The sequence below is a fragment of the Aotus nancymaae genome, unplaced genomic scaffold (assembly GCF_030222135.1).
Source record: "Aotus nancymaae isolate 86718 unplaced genomic scaffold, 86718_ANA_hifiasm-v0.15.2.pri h1tg000036l, whole genome shotgun sequence".
Lineage (NCBI taxonomy): Eukaryota > Metazoa > Chordata > Mammalia > Primates > Aotidae > Aotus > Aotus nancymaae.
This window is the reverse complement of record NW_026988450.1, coordinates 78,187,336-78,199,715: the sequence shown is the minus strand read 5'-3', so window position 1 is coordinate 78,199,715 and position 12,380 is coordinate 78,187,336. Positions and strand designations below refer to the sequence as shown.

At 38.4% G+C, this 12,380-nt stretch overlaps 1 protein-coding gene and 1 pseudogene across 23 annotated transcripts in view; one reads left to right on the top strand and one right to left on the bottom strand.

The window, feature by feature from the left end:
• The window catches only part of CYRIB (CYFIP related Rac1 interactor B), a 172,348-nt gene that overhangs the window by 91,467 nt on the left and 68,501 nt on the right, over positions 1–12,380 (top strand). The gene's annotated exons all lie outside the window — the stretch shown is intronic.
• LOC110567440 (glyceraldehyde-3-phosphate dehydrogenase-like) lies at positions 3,572–4,728 on the bottom strand (annotated as a pseudogene).

Sequence of the window (12,380 nt, the reverse complement as noted above, 5' to 3'; positions counted from 1 at the left end):
TTTTTAAAAGATTAAAGTTTAATCTCTGGTGGTGGGGAGCCATTAAAGAGTTTGGACTTCAGAGTGGCACAGTGAGACGAGTTTTAGAAATACCAACACACGAGTTCAGTGGAAATTTGATGCTTGAAAAAGGTGATGTGCTTAAATTAGATGATAAACTTGATTGCTTAATGAAATTATAGAAATGAAGTGTTATTGTACAAGGTTTTAAAAAATTTAAACTTAAATTTTTAAGTGGCATAAAGGGAAAGTGTCAACAGAGGCTAACTCTGAGTGGTGAGGTGATGGATTTTTATTTTCTTCCTGCTTTTCATGGAAAATTTAGAAAATGTAAAATATGTAATAAGGTGCTAAAATGGGTGGAACTCTTGTATTCTGAGTTTGGCCCTGAGTCAACAGATGCACATTTCTAAAGTGAGTTGTGACAACACCATGTGTGTGTTCAAAAGAGCCAGAAAATCAATCTTGTGACTTCTAATACCTATCCATCTGTTGGTATAAAAGGTTTCATTCAAAAAGTTGGAGATTAGAAGAGAGTTTTTGACACGAGTTGTTGGAAATTGGAAAAGTTTTATAACCCAGTTGTTGGTATTCTAGGAGACTTCTAACTGCTTTGCCCCATCTTTGTGGGAGGGATGGGAAGTACTCTCCCTGCAGTAAAGATAGAGGGGCTTTATAGTAAGACCACTTGGGGAGCTTAATATATAACTTTTGCAATTTGAGGGACACAGTGGTTTGTTGTTTGTCTAATGCCTGGAAATTTTAAAGTGTGAAAGAGAAACTGTCTGCTTTGGCAGCACAGCAGAGAAAGCAAGGTTGCTGTGTGGATGGATTGCCAGTCCTCCCAAAGTTTTTTGGACCAGAGATCTGTGTTTCCTAGAGATCACATGAGGGCCACCTGAGAGAAGCAAGACAAATGAGGGAAAACCAGAAAGGATTCCCAGAGGAGATGCAATGTAGGAATTGGAGTGAGAGATCCCCAGGGCTGGGGTGGGTAAGAGCTCCCAACTTTCAAGGAATCCCTGAAAATATTCCTGAACAGAATCAGCTTTAAACTTTTTTTTTTTTTTTTTTTTTTAAGAGAGTCTCATTCTGTCACCCAGACTGGAGTGCAGTGGCACGATCTTGGCTCACTGCACAACCTCTCAGGTTCAAGCAATTCTCGTGCCTCAGCCTCCTGAGTAGCTGGGATTACAGGCGCACACCACCATGCCCAGCTAATTTTTGTATTTTTAGTTGGCCAGGCTGGTATAGAACTCCTGATCTCAGGTGATCTGCCTGCCTCGGCTTCCCAAAGTACTGAGATTACGGCCATGAGCCACCGCGCCTGGCCTGAACATTTTTTGAGTCATGAAGGTGTCTAAGCCCTCTGATAGCACATAATTGCACCACCCAGGGTTAGCAAGGTGTAAAGGAGAGGGGTAAAAGCATAATGCTCTTGTACTGTGTAGGCTGAGCTGGGAAAGTGGAGATACTAACTTTAAATGAGAAAAATTTGACAATTATACTAAGGATCTTTCAGTCACTGCAGTCTCGACCTCCCAGGCCTGAGCCATCCTCCCACATCAGCCTTCCAAGTAAGTGTGACTATAGACATGTCCCACCACATCTGGCTAATTTTTTTTATTTTTTATTTTTTATAGAGACGGGGTCTCCCTATGTTGCCCAGGCTGGTCTCCAGCTCCTGGGATTAAGTGATCCTCTGCTTCAGCCTCCCAAATTGTTGGATTATAGGTGTGAGCCACTGTGCCCAGCTGGGTCTTTCAGTTTTAAAAGTCAGATTATTTTTATAACTTGAGAGTGACCAAATTCATGATCATTCACCTAAATGAAAGTTTAGGGACATTAACTGTGGCTACAGAATAACTTTAAAAGATAGTGGTGGACAAAAAGTTGCTTTTTATAGTTACATCCCACAGGTTCAACCTGTTCAGTGTAATGGTTACCACTGTTTTTTTAATTAAAAAAAAAAGAGAATTAATTTTTAGAGGAATGTGCTCTTGGAGGCATTTTGTTGTGAATAAAGTGGCATCAACTTTGGGATAGGCAAATCTGTTCTGGAAACAGATCAACCCCCTATTGACACTGACCTCTTATAAGCACTGATGCACTGATGTGAGATAAGTAAGCCCATCACCCTTTTTTTTTTGAGGCAGGTTCTCACTCTTTCCTTTGGTTGGAGTGTGGTGGCATGATCATAGCTCACTGCAGTCTTGACCTGGTCTCAAGCAATCCTCCGACCTCAGCCTCATGAGTAGCTGGGACAACAGACATATAAAACTAGCCTGGCTAATTTTTTTTTGTTTAAGAAATGGAATCTCACTTATTGCCCAGGCTGGTCTCAAATTTCTGGACTCAAGCAGTCCTCCTGCCTTGGCCTTGCAAAGTGTTGGGGATACAGGCATGAGCTACTGCAACTGACCTAAACCAGTTTTTGAAATTCATTTTCCTCATTTACTTTTTGTAAAAAGGTAACATCCCCAGTTTTGCATTGTTTTAAAAAAAAAAGTATGGTCTATAGCAAAATGCATTGTACGTAGTAGATATTCACATATATTAGTACTTCTTTTTTCCTTAAAGCAAATATTCCCTATTAAGTGTTTTTACTCTTTTTCATGTTTTACTTCTTCAAAAATGTATTCCTTAAAAATACTAAATGGAGGTAGGGAGTTTAGTATGTAAATGGTGTACAATCAAGAATCTAAGAAATGTTAATCTTTAGTATAGCCAGAATTCTACTTTTGATTTGAAATGTGAAAAGTTTTTGGAAAATTAAAAGTAGTTTTACTGACGTGTGTGAGGGAAGTGTATGAAATAAGAGACTAAACTCAGACTTGGCTGGGCGTGGTGGCTCACGCCTGTAATCCTACTACTTTGGGAGGCAGAGGTGGATGGATCACCTGAGGTTAGGAGTTCGAGACCAGCCAGGCCAACATGGTGAAACCCCGTCTCTACTAAAAATATAAAAATTACAGGTGGTGGGCGCCTGTAATCCCAGCTACTTGGAAGGCTGAGACATGAGGATCGCTTGAACCGGGGAGAGGTGGAGGTTGCAATGAGCCAGGATCGCGCCATTGCACTCTAGTTTGGGTGACAAGGTGAAACTCCATCTTAAAAATATATAACTAACTAAATAAATAAAGGTAGATTCAGGTGGAGAATTTTTCCATTACTGTTCTTAGTAGGAGTAATTTGGAATGTATAACACAAAATAAAGCATCTTGTTACAGAGAGAACACTTTGTAAAAACCAGTATTAGTCTGTTCTCATATTCTCTTTTTTCTTTGTTTTTTATTTCTCATATTCTCAAAATCTATTACATTCTTTTTATGAAAATTTTTTTAGTTCTTTGATATTTTTTAAGTGATCTTGGTGTTTTGTCATCTTTTCTGGATGTTCTACTTAATGTTCAAATTTTATACTTTGAAACTTTTTTTTTTTTTTTTTTTTTTTTGGCTGAGCACAGGGGACTTTATTGATGGTACACAACAAGGTGGCGCTCCCTAGGCCCCTCTCTCTTCAAGGGGTCTGCATGGAAACTGTGAGGAGGAACAATTCAGTGTGGTGGGGGACTCAGTGTAGTAGGGACTCCCCAGCAGTGAGGGCCTCTCTTCCTCTCGTGCTCTCGCTGGGGCTGGTGGTCCAGGGGTCTTACTCCTTGGAGGCCATGTGGGACATGAGGTCCACCACCCTGTTGCTGTAGCCAAATTCATTGTCATACCAGGAAATGAGCTTGACGAAGTGGTCGTTGAGGGCAATGCCAGCCCCAGCATCGAAGGTGGAAGAATGGGTGTCACTGTTGAAGTCAGAGGACACCACCTGGTGTTCAGTGTAGCCCAGGATGCCCTTGAGGGGGCCCTCTGACGCCTGCTTCACCACCTTCTTGATGTCATCATATTTGGCAGGTTTTTCCAGACGGCAGGTCAGGTCCACCACTGACACGTTGGCAGCGGGGACACGGAAGGCCATGTCAGTGAGCTTCCCGTTCAGCTCAGGGATGACCTTGCCCACAGCCTTGGCAGCGCCAGTAGAGGCAGGGATGATGTTCTGGAGAGCCCCACGGCCATCACGCCACAGTTTCCCGGAGGGGCCATCCACGGTCTTCTGGGTGGCAGTGATGGCGTGGACGGTGGTCATGAGTCCTTCCATGATACCAAAGTTGTCATGGATGACCTTGGCCAGGGGCGCTAAGCAGTTGGTGGTGCAGGAGGCATTGCTGACGATCTTGAGGCTGTTGTCATACTTCTCATGGTTCACGCCCATCACGAACATGGGGGCATCAGCAGAGGGGCAGAGATGATGACCCTTTTGGCTCCCCCCTGCAAGTGAGCCCCACCCTTCTCCATGGTGGTGAAGACACCAGTGGACTCCACCACGTACTCAGCGCCAGCATCGCCCCACTTGATTTTGGAGGGATCTCGCTCCTGGAAGATGGTGATGGGATTTCCATTGATGACAAGCTTCCCGTTCTCAGCCTTGACAGTGCCATGGAATTTGCCATGGGTGGAATCATACTGGAACATGTAGACCATGTAGTTGAGGTCAATGAAGGGATCATTGATGGCGACAATATCCACTTTACCAGAGTTAAAAGCAGCCCTGGTGACCAGGCGGCCAATACGACCAAATCCGTTGACTCCGACCTTCACCTTCCCCATGGTGTCTCAGGGATGTGGCTGGCGATGAGAGGCAAGCGACGGCTATCTGTGGAACCGGAGGAGCAGAGAGCTGAAACTTTTTAATTATCCTGGAATCTCTTAAATATCTTAAAAAACTGAGTTATACCATCTAATTTTTGAGTATCTTTATTATCTGTATTTATACTTCAGAGTTAACATTTGTAACATAAATTCTGCTCGTTTGTAGAAATGCCTTTAAATTGGGAAGGAAATTACAGTTAGTTTTCTGTTTGAGACCAGAATATTCTTTATAATTCATTAATGGGTCCTTGGTTGCAAGAGCAGAAACTGACTGGGTAATTTGCATATTAAAGGAGTTTATAGGGATGAAGACGAGTAGCTCATAGAATTGATGGAGAGAGTGGAAATCCAGGTTCACAAAATGAGCAATAGCCAGAGGCAGCTGAGCAGCAAGAAAATACTGCCCAGATTGTGTTACCGGAACAGTATGATTAGCGCACTGTGGCCTCTGGTCTCTCACTGTTGCCACTGTGAATCATTTCAATTGTCCTTGGTCTTTGGATACAAGGTCTTGGGGTGCAGGTATAGTATTTGTCATCTGACCTCTTCCTTGAACTCCATACTTCTGTTTCTGTCATTGCCTTCACAGCATCTTCAGATTGGTGGCTCATAGGTCTCTCAAATTTCACGTGTCCAAAACTGAACTCCTCTTCTTTTATTAATCTGCTCCATTTCATCCAGTCAAGCCGTGTGATAGAAAATATTTCATAATCTGGATTTGTCTTGCTTTGTTTCCTGATAGAGTTAGTTTATATATACTTGACAAGTTTATTACATAGGGTAATGTTGAATACATCCCATTGCATTACATCAGCAGGCATATAATGTGTATTACATTTTTGGTGATACTAAATTTTATCCTTAAATTAAGATGGTGTCAGCCAGCTTGGGCAACATGGTGAAACTCTGTCTCTACACAAAAATACGAAAGTTAGCTGAGCGGGGTGGTGTGATCCTGGGAGATCGAAGCTGCTGTGGGCTGTGATCGTGCCACTGCACTCCAGTCTAGGCGAGAGAGTGAGACTTGGTAAAAGGTCTCTGTTTGGTGATACTTTCAGACCATGTGAATATCTGGTTGTCCAAAATTTTTAACTGAATTGCTTAACATAGGAGAGGGCAGACAGTCAAATAATGGCTGTTAATGTATATCTGAATAATAGCCATTAGTTATTATCAAGAAGTTACGGAAGAAGAAGACCCTCCTGTGTTAGTTTCAGTTTTTAATACAGTAGAGGAAAGATAAGTAAATTATGAATTTCAAATTCTGGAAAGAAGCCAATTTAATCAGCATTAACAATCATTCTCCAATTCGGACTGCAAAGGTGACACATGAGGGCTATAAGTAATTTAACTTTTTAAAATAGGTAAGACTAATGTCTGAATAAAAGGTACAACAGGAAGGAGACTGAAAGAAATGGCTAAGATATTGATGATCTGTTAACTTTAGTGATCAGTACTTTCTCATCTATCATTTAGCATATATCAACATTTTTCTCCATTTTTGTAGTTTTAGTTCTTAAATTTTTTTTCATTTTCTTGCACTTTACAAAATATTTTTTCTGTTAATTCAAGGAAGCAAAGTCTACTTTCCAAATGGCTAAAAATTTGTCTCTTGTTATAATAAATCTATCTCTGTAGATAAAATAAATTCCTAGATACTACAACTAGTAAACTAAATAAAATCTAGGATATATAGGGGCTTCTACAGTTGTTGGAAATCAAATGAAAAGGGAAAGGGGGAAATTCTAAAATGTACAGTTTTTTTAAGGTATTAGTGAATGAATGAGTAGAGTAGCAGAAAGTAAAACATCCAGGATGTTATGAGTTAATGGTTTTAGAATTTATTTAAAAATCATATTTTGTTTATTTTATCTTTTCCAGTCTGAAATACCTAGGTAAAAATTACTGATGATACAGAAGTTTGTGACATAGCAGTTGAAGTACAGCTATGGCACTCATTCTGTTTGTGAGTGCCTATCTGTTAAAAATCATTTAAACTCCCAGCTACTCAGGAGGCTGAGGCAGGAGAATTGCCTGAACCCAGGAGGCGGAGGTTGCAGTGAGCCGAGATCGGGCCATTGCACTCCAGCCTGGGTAACAAGAGCGAAACTCCGTCTCAAAAAAAAAAAAAAAATCATTTAAACTAAGATGTTTAAGTCTAGGAAATAAAGAAATAGCCAAAATGTGAAAATACTGAATGTTTTCTGCTTAATTATCTCTGCGAAACTTAAAAGTGCTAGGAAAAATAAAGTTCTTCTACTGAAGAACTACCAGCTCTTTTGAGAAATTAATTGAACCTATCTGATATGATACATTTATAGTTGTGTTTATTGATGTCTGTTGAACTAATTAGGTATCATGTGGCTGTTAATGAGCACTTGGTAGAAAAGCTCATAAGACATGTAAGGTAATTTTTAAAAGAGAAGAAGATAGACAAGAAAAAACCCCACTACATAGGACATTTAACAGGTTGGACTATGTGTTTTAAAGATAAAGGTTTAATACATAAATATATATTCTAACCATGAAAGAGTAATTTTTAGAATACTATGTGTCCTTTTTTGAAAGTGTTTTCCCCTGACTTGGCTTATAAGTTCAGACTTGATAGTCCAAATTTGGAATTATATAAGCTATCCAATAAGCAGAAATAAGGGCAAACAGATTAAGGTTCAAACATGTATAGCAAACGGGATAGAAATTATTGAAAAAATTTGTGCGGTTTTGTATTTATTTATTTTTCTTCTTTCCCGATTAAACATCTCAGGAGGTTTTGTATTTATTAGGACTAAAAAGTCTTATCCAGTGTTCTTCTGAATTCTTGGAGGTGCCTCAGTCTCAATTTAACAAAGCCTTTTTCTTAAGGACTTCAATAGAATTTTATTATGTTACTCATTGTTAACAATCAGATAGGTAGTAATTAAAATGCTTCTTACAGGAGAAGAGATTTTCCTTTTCCAGTTTAGTGAATATGCTAATATAAATCCTAAAATTAAGTTATTTGACTTAATTTGAAGCATATAAAAATGTTTTTGGAAGTTATTAGTAGTACTGGTGTTTTTTAAAAATATGTAAAGCACCCAGATTGCTTCCTTCTCTAGCTTTCTCTGACATTCTCCTCTAGACATAATTAAATTACTCCCTCATCTGTTTTCCCATAGCAGTTTAAACACAGAACTCTAGCATAGCGTTTTATTTAATTGTACTATATTGTAGTAATTTGTTTACATGTCATATCCTAGACTATAATCTTCATGAGGACAGGTCTTATTTTTACACTACATTTTGTACTTTGCCTTACATAGAATGTCTGGCCTATTGGGGGTCCGTAACTGATCTTTGTTGAGTTTTGAGGACATTTTTAAACACTATGTGACAAAGTATTTTTCGTAGTCTTAAACAAAAATCTATTGTTTTATTGCTACCAAGACATGCAATAACATATGTTACCACATATCACATATATAGTATCTCTCCTAAGTGGTTATCTATGCCCGTTGTTGCAATTGAGTTTTGTCAGTCCAGAAAAACTATCTATCTGTAGGCTGGGCAGGCACAGTGGCTCACACCCATAATCCCAGCACTTTGGAAGGCCTAGGCGGATCACTTGAGGCCAGGAGTTCGAGACCAGCCTGGCCAACATGGCAAAAACCTATCTTTAAAAAAATAAAATAAAATAATTTAAAAACTATATATACCATGGTGGACACACCTTAGAATGTTTCATTTAAAGTCTCTCTAATTTTTAATAGGAGAAATTATATATTTTTCTAAATGTTGTCAGTTATCTGCTACCAATACATTGACCTCTCCTTATCTCTCTTTTCCCCAAACAAATCATTTAAGCAGAATGGCAGCCTTTTGGGACCTTAACTCTAGACAAGTTGCATTTATTCTAGTGTACTTACATCTTTTATCATGTTTGCTTACTCATTCAGTGTCTATACTTTGGAGCCTGTGATGTGTCAGACATTGTGCTTAGTGCAGAGGGGAGTATGATAACAATGAACAGGCTGTGACAGCCACTTTCAGTCACAGGAAAGGGTCCCTTATTTTGATGAGTGATAGGATGTACTGTGGGGCCTTTTGAGAAGATTTTTAGCTCATACATGGAATATCCTTTTCTCTCACACTGTCCTGTTCTCTAAATTTCTATTGTAATTGTAGTCTGTAACAATACTTTGCTGTTGACAGAATTATTATGGATTTGTTACTTTTTATATATGCAAGTATTATCTTCACAGGAAGTCATTAACTGCTTTCAGGATACAGACTTGTTTTCTTTTTTCAACCCTTAGAAAATGTAAAAATCATTCCTAGTGTACAGGTAGAACAAAAAGCCTTGGGATTTGGCATGGTCTGTGGGTGGTTTGCAGACCCTGGCTTTAGATAGACAAAGCAATATTATCATATCTGGGGTTGGTCACTTTTCTATGTAAAGTTTCTTAATCTGGGATTGGGCAATCCTGGCTATGTATTAGAAACATTGTAGGGCTTCTTAAAAAAAATAAATGCCATGGCATATGGTAGACTTGATGAATAAGAATCTGCTGTTGTAGCTTTGTGGCATGCATAGTTAAAAACAGGGTGGTTAAAAACAGGGTGACGTGGTTCATGGATGATTGTGGGGCAGCCGTTATTGATAGTACTGGCCAGCGGTCACTTGTAACACGTGAAAATGAAGTAATACGAGGTAGGGTGGTTTTTGTTTTCCCAAATTTTTTGTTACTAAATCATTGCAGTAGTAGGATGGATTTTCTAATAAAACTAGAGCTGAAGTATTTAAAGCAATGATTATGTTTCTTATCAAGCTGCTTTAACGGCCAGGTGAGGTGACTCATGCCTGTAATCCTTGCACTTTGGGAGGCCGAGGTGGGCAGATCACCTGAGGTCAGGAGATCGAGACCAGCCTAGCCAACATGACAAAACCCCGTCTCTACTAAAAATACAAAAATTAGCCAGGTGTGGTGGTGCGCGCCTGTAATCCCAGCTACCCAGGAGGCAGAGGCTGCAGTGAGCCAGGATTGTGCCACTGCACTCCAGCCTGGGCCACAGAGCAAGACTTTGTCTCAGTCAGTCAATAAATCTAATTTAACAATACATCAAAAAGATACTTAAGAGAAATCTGGGAAATATTTCTTTAAAAATTGAGTCAGCCTGAGATCTCTGTGTTCTATGCCATTGCAGTTACGGATATATACTAATCGGAAGGATGATGCATCGATATGTGATCAGGTTTCTGCATTAGGAAGATTGTTCTAATAACATTATAGACAATGAGTTAGAAAAGGTTAAAGATGCAGCAGTGAGACCCAAATAGGCTACAGTAGAAGTACTGGATTGAATTGCTAGTTCAGTGGTTGTATGAATAGAGATCTCTTTAGAAAATAGAATGGTCAGGTTTTTAGGTCTTAGAGTACAGGTAAGAATGATGATTGTTGTTTTCTAACTTGGATGGATGAATGGTATTTGCATATATTAATACATCAAATTCTTTAAGATCAGAGCTTAAATCTTAAACATTTTGGTATTTCTAGAATGTAGCACAATATCTGCCACGTGGTAGATATTTAATCTGTGTTGCTAATAATAGCTGCAACTAAGTGAATGTTTTCTTTGTGATTTTTCCTAAGCACTGAAAATGCATTCTCATTGAATCTTATTTAATGCTTGCAACAATGCTTAAAGTCTGTTAACTCCATTTGACCAATGAGGTAACTAATGCTTATTAGCTGTGTGATCCTGAATTATGGTAATTGTCAGAACTAGGATTCAAACTGGTATTTGACTGGTTTCAAAGTCTCTAGACTAAAACTTTTTTTACCTATATGTGCTATGCTGTTTCCCTTTGTTGTAATACACTTAAGTACTGCATATTAAGTAGGGTACAAAAGACCTGAGAAACAAATTTTATCTTCCCTCAGTAATATAACTAACATCGGCAACCAGTGAGTAGCAGTGTACTATTGGGTGAAAATGCTTCAGAATTGCAGGGATTGAGGTTGGCTTGAGTCCTAGGGAAAAGCCTGTTGAAAGCAGGCATAGCTTTAAATTGGCCTTAAAGGATAAGACCCTTTTTAGGAAGAAAGGAATACCTTTCCAGGAGGAGGAAACAGATTACAGGACTGGAATGAGCATAGGCTATTAGGGGGCTCTGCTCTATAGCATGCGTATTGGGAGTAGTCTGAAATCAGAAAGGGTATTCCTAAGTGTACCAGTTTGAGAATGTATCCTGAAAAGTATTGGGAGCTATTAGAAGTTTTTTTTTTTTTTTTTTTTTTTTTAAATAGAGCAGTGATAAGATAAAGTCAGCGTCTCATAGTGCTTGACTAATGCTAGGTACTCGGGTATTTGTGAAATTGAAATAAAGTGGAGAGAGAACTACCGAAGTAGGTTATCCATTTAGGAGATTATTGCAGTAGTTAGGAGTGAGAACAAAAAAACCTGAGCTACAGAAATGACAATAAATACGAATTTAGGAGAAATTGAAAGCAAAGGAATAGGAACCCTTTTTAGAAGAAGGTTGGGTAGATGACTTTCATTTCAGAAGAAAGTAAAATAGAAGATTTGCATTTTATTACTGACTCTGCCCAAATTTAACCTTTCTGGGTCTCAGCTTTCCCATTTGTGAAATAAAATTGGGACAGGATATGATTTTAAATTGAAATCATAAAGCTTTATTTTTAGCTTTAAAACTTGTCTCTATGGGCTTTTCTTTTATTGAACTATTTCAGAGATTACCTATATGCCAGATTTCAAAATATAAATATGAATGTAATAGGATGTCTTAAGTTCTAAAGCTCTGAAATTATGGGCTTCATCTAAGACCCTGTTGATGTAAGTACTGATAAAATAACTTGTCAAATGCTAATTAAATTTTTATTAAATGAAATATTGATGGACTAAAATTCTAAGTGTGTTTTCATAGGAGATGAGTGAGATAGTTCTTCTGGAGACTCTAGGCTTTAGATCCTCTGGATTACAGAGTAAATATGTACATTAGAGTAACCTGGATCTTGGAAAATGCGATTTCTCTGACTTGACCCCCAGAATTTAGTGGGTCGTGGCAAACCTGAGAATCCCCTTTTTTGGCAGATACAGATGGTCCATGGGCCATTTTAAAAAGTTTTATTAAGCATACAGTTTGTTGAGCCTCAACATAGTTAATCACCCATGAAACCATCACCACAATCAAAATAATGAACATAATCACCTCCAGCGTTCTTCCTGCCTCCTTCAAATCTATCCACCCTACTTTGCCCCTAGATCCCAGTCAACCACTTATATATTTTCTGTCATTGTAATATTAGTTTGTATTTCCTAGAATCTTACTTTTTTTTTATTAATTTTTTTAGAAACAGAGTCTCACTATGTTGTCCAGACTTGACTCCTAGAATCTTATCTATGAGGACTCATAGAATATATATTCTTTTATGTCTGACTTCTTCAACTCAGCTTAGTGATTTTGAGATTTACACTTATTATTGGATGTGTCAGTAATTTGTTTCTTTTATTGCTGAGTAGTATTTCAGCATACGGAAATACCACAGTCTGTCCATTCATTTGTTGATGAACATTTGGGTTGCTTGCAGTTTGAGACTACTACAAGTAAAGTTGCTGTGAACATTAGAGTATAATTCCTTGTATGAGCATATGCTTTCATTTTTCTTGGATAAATACCTA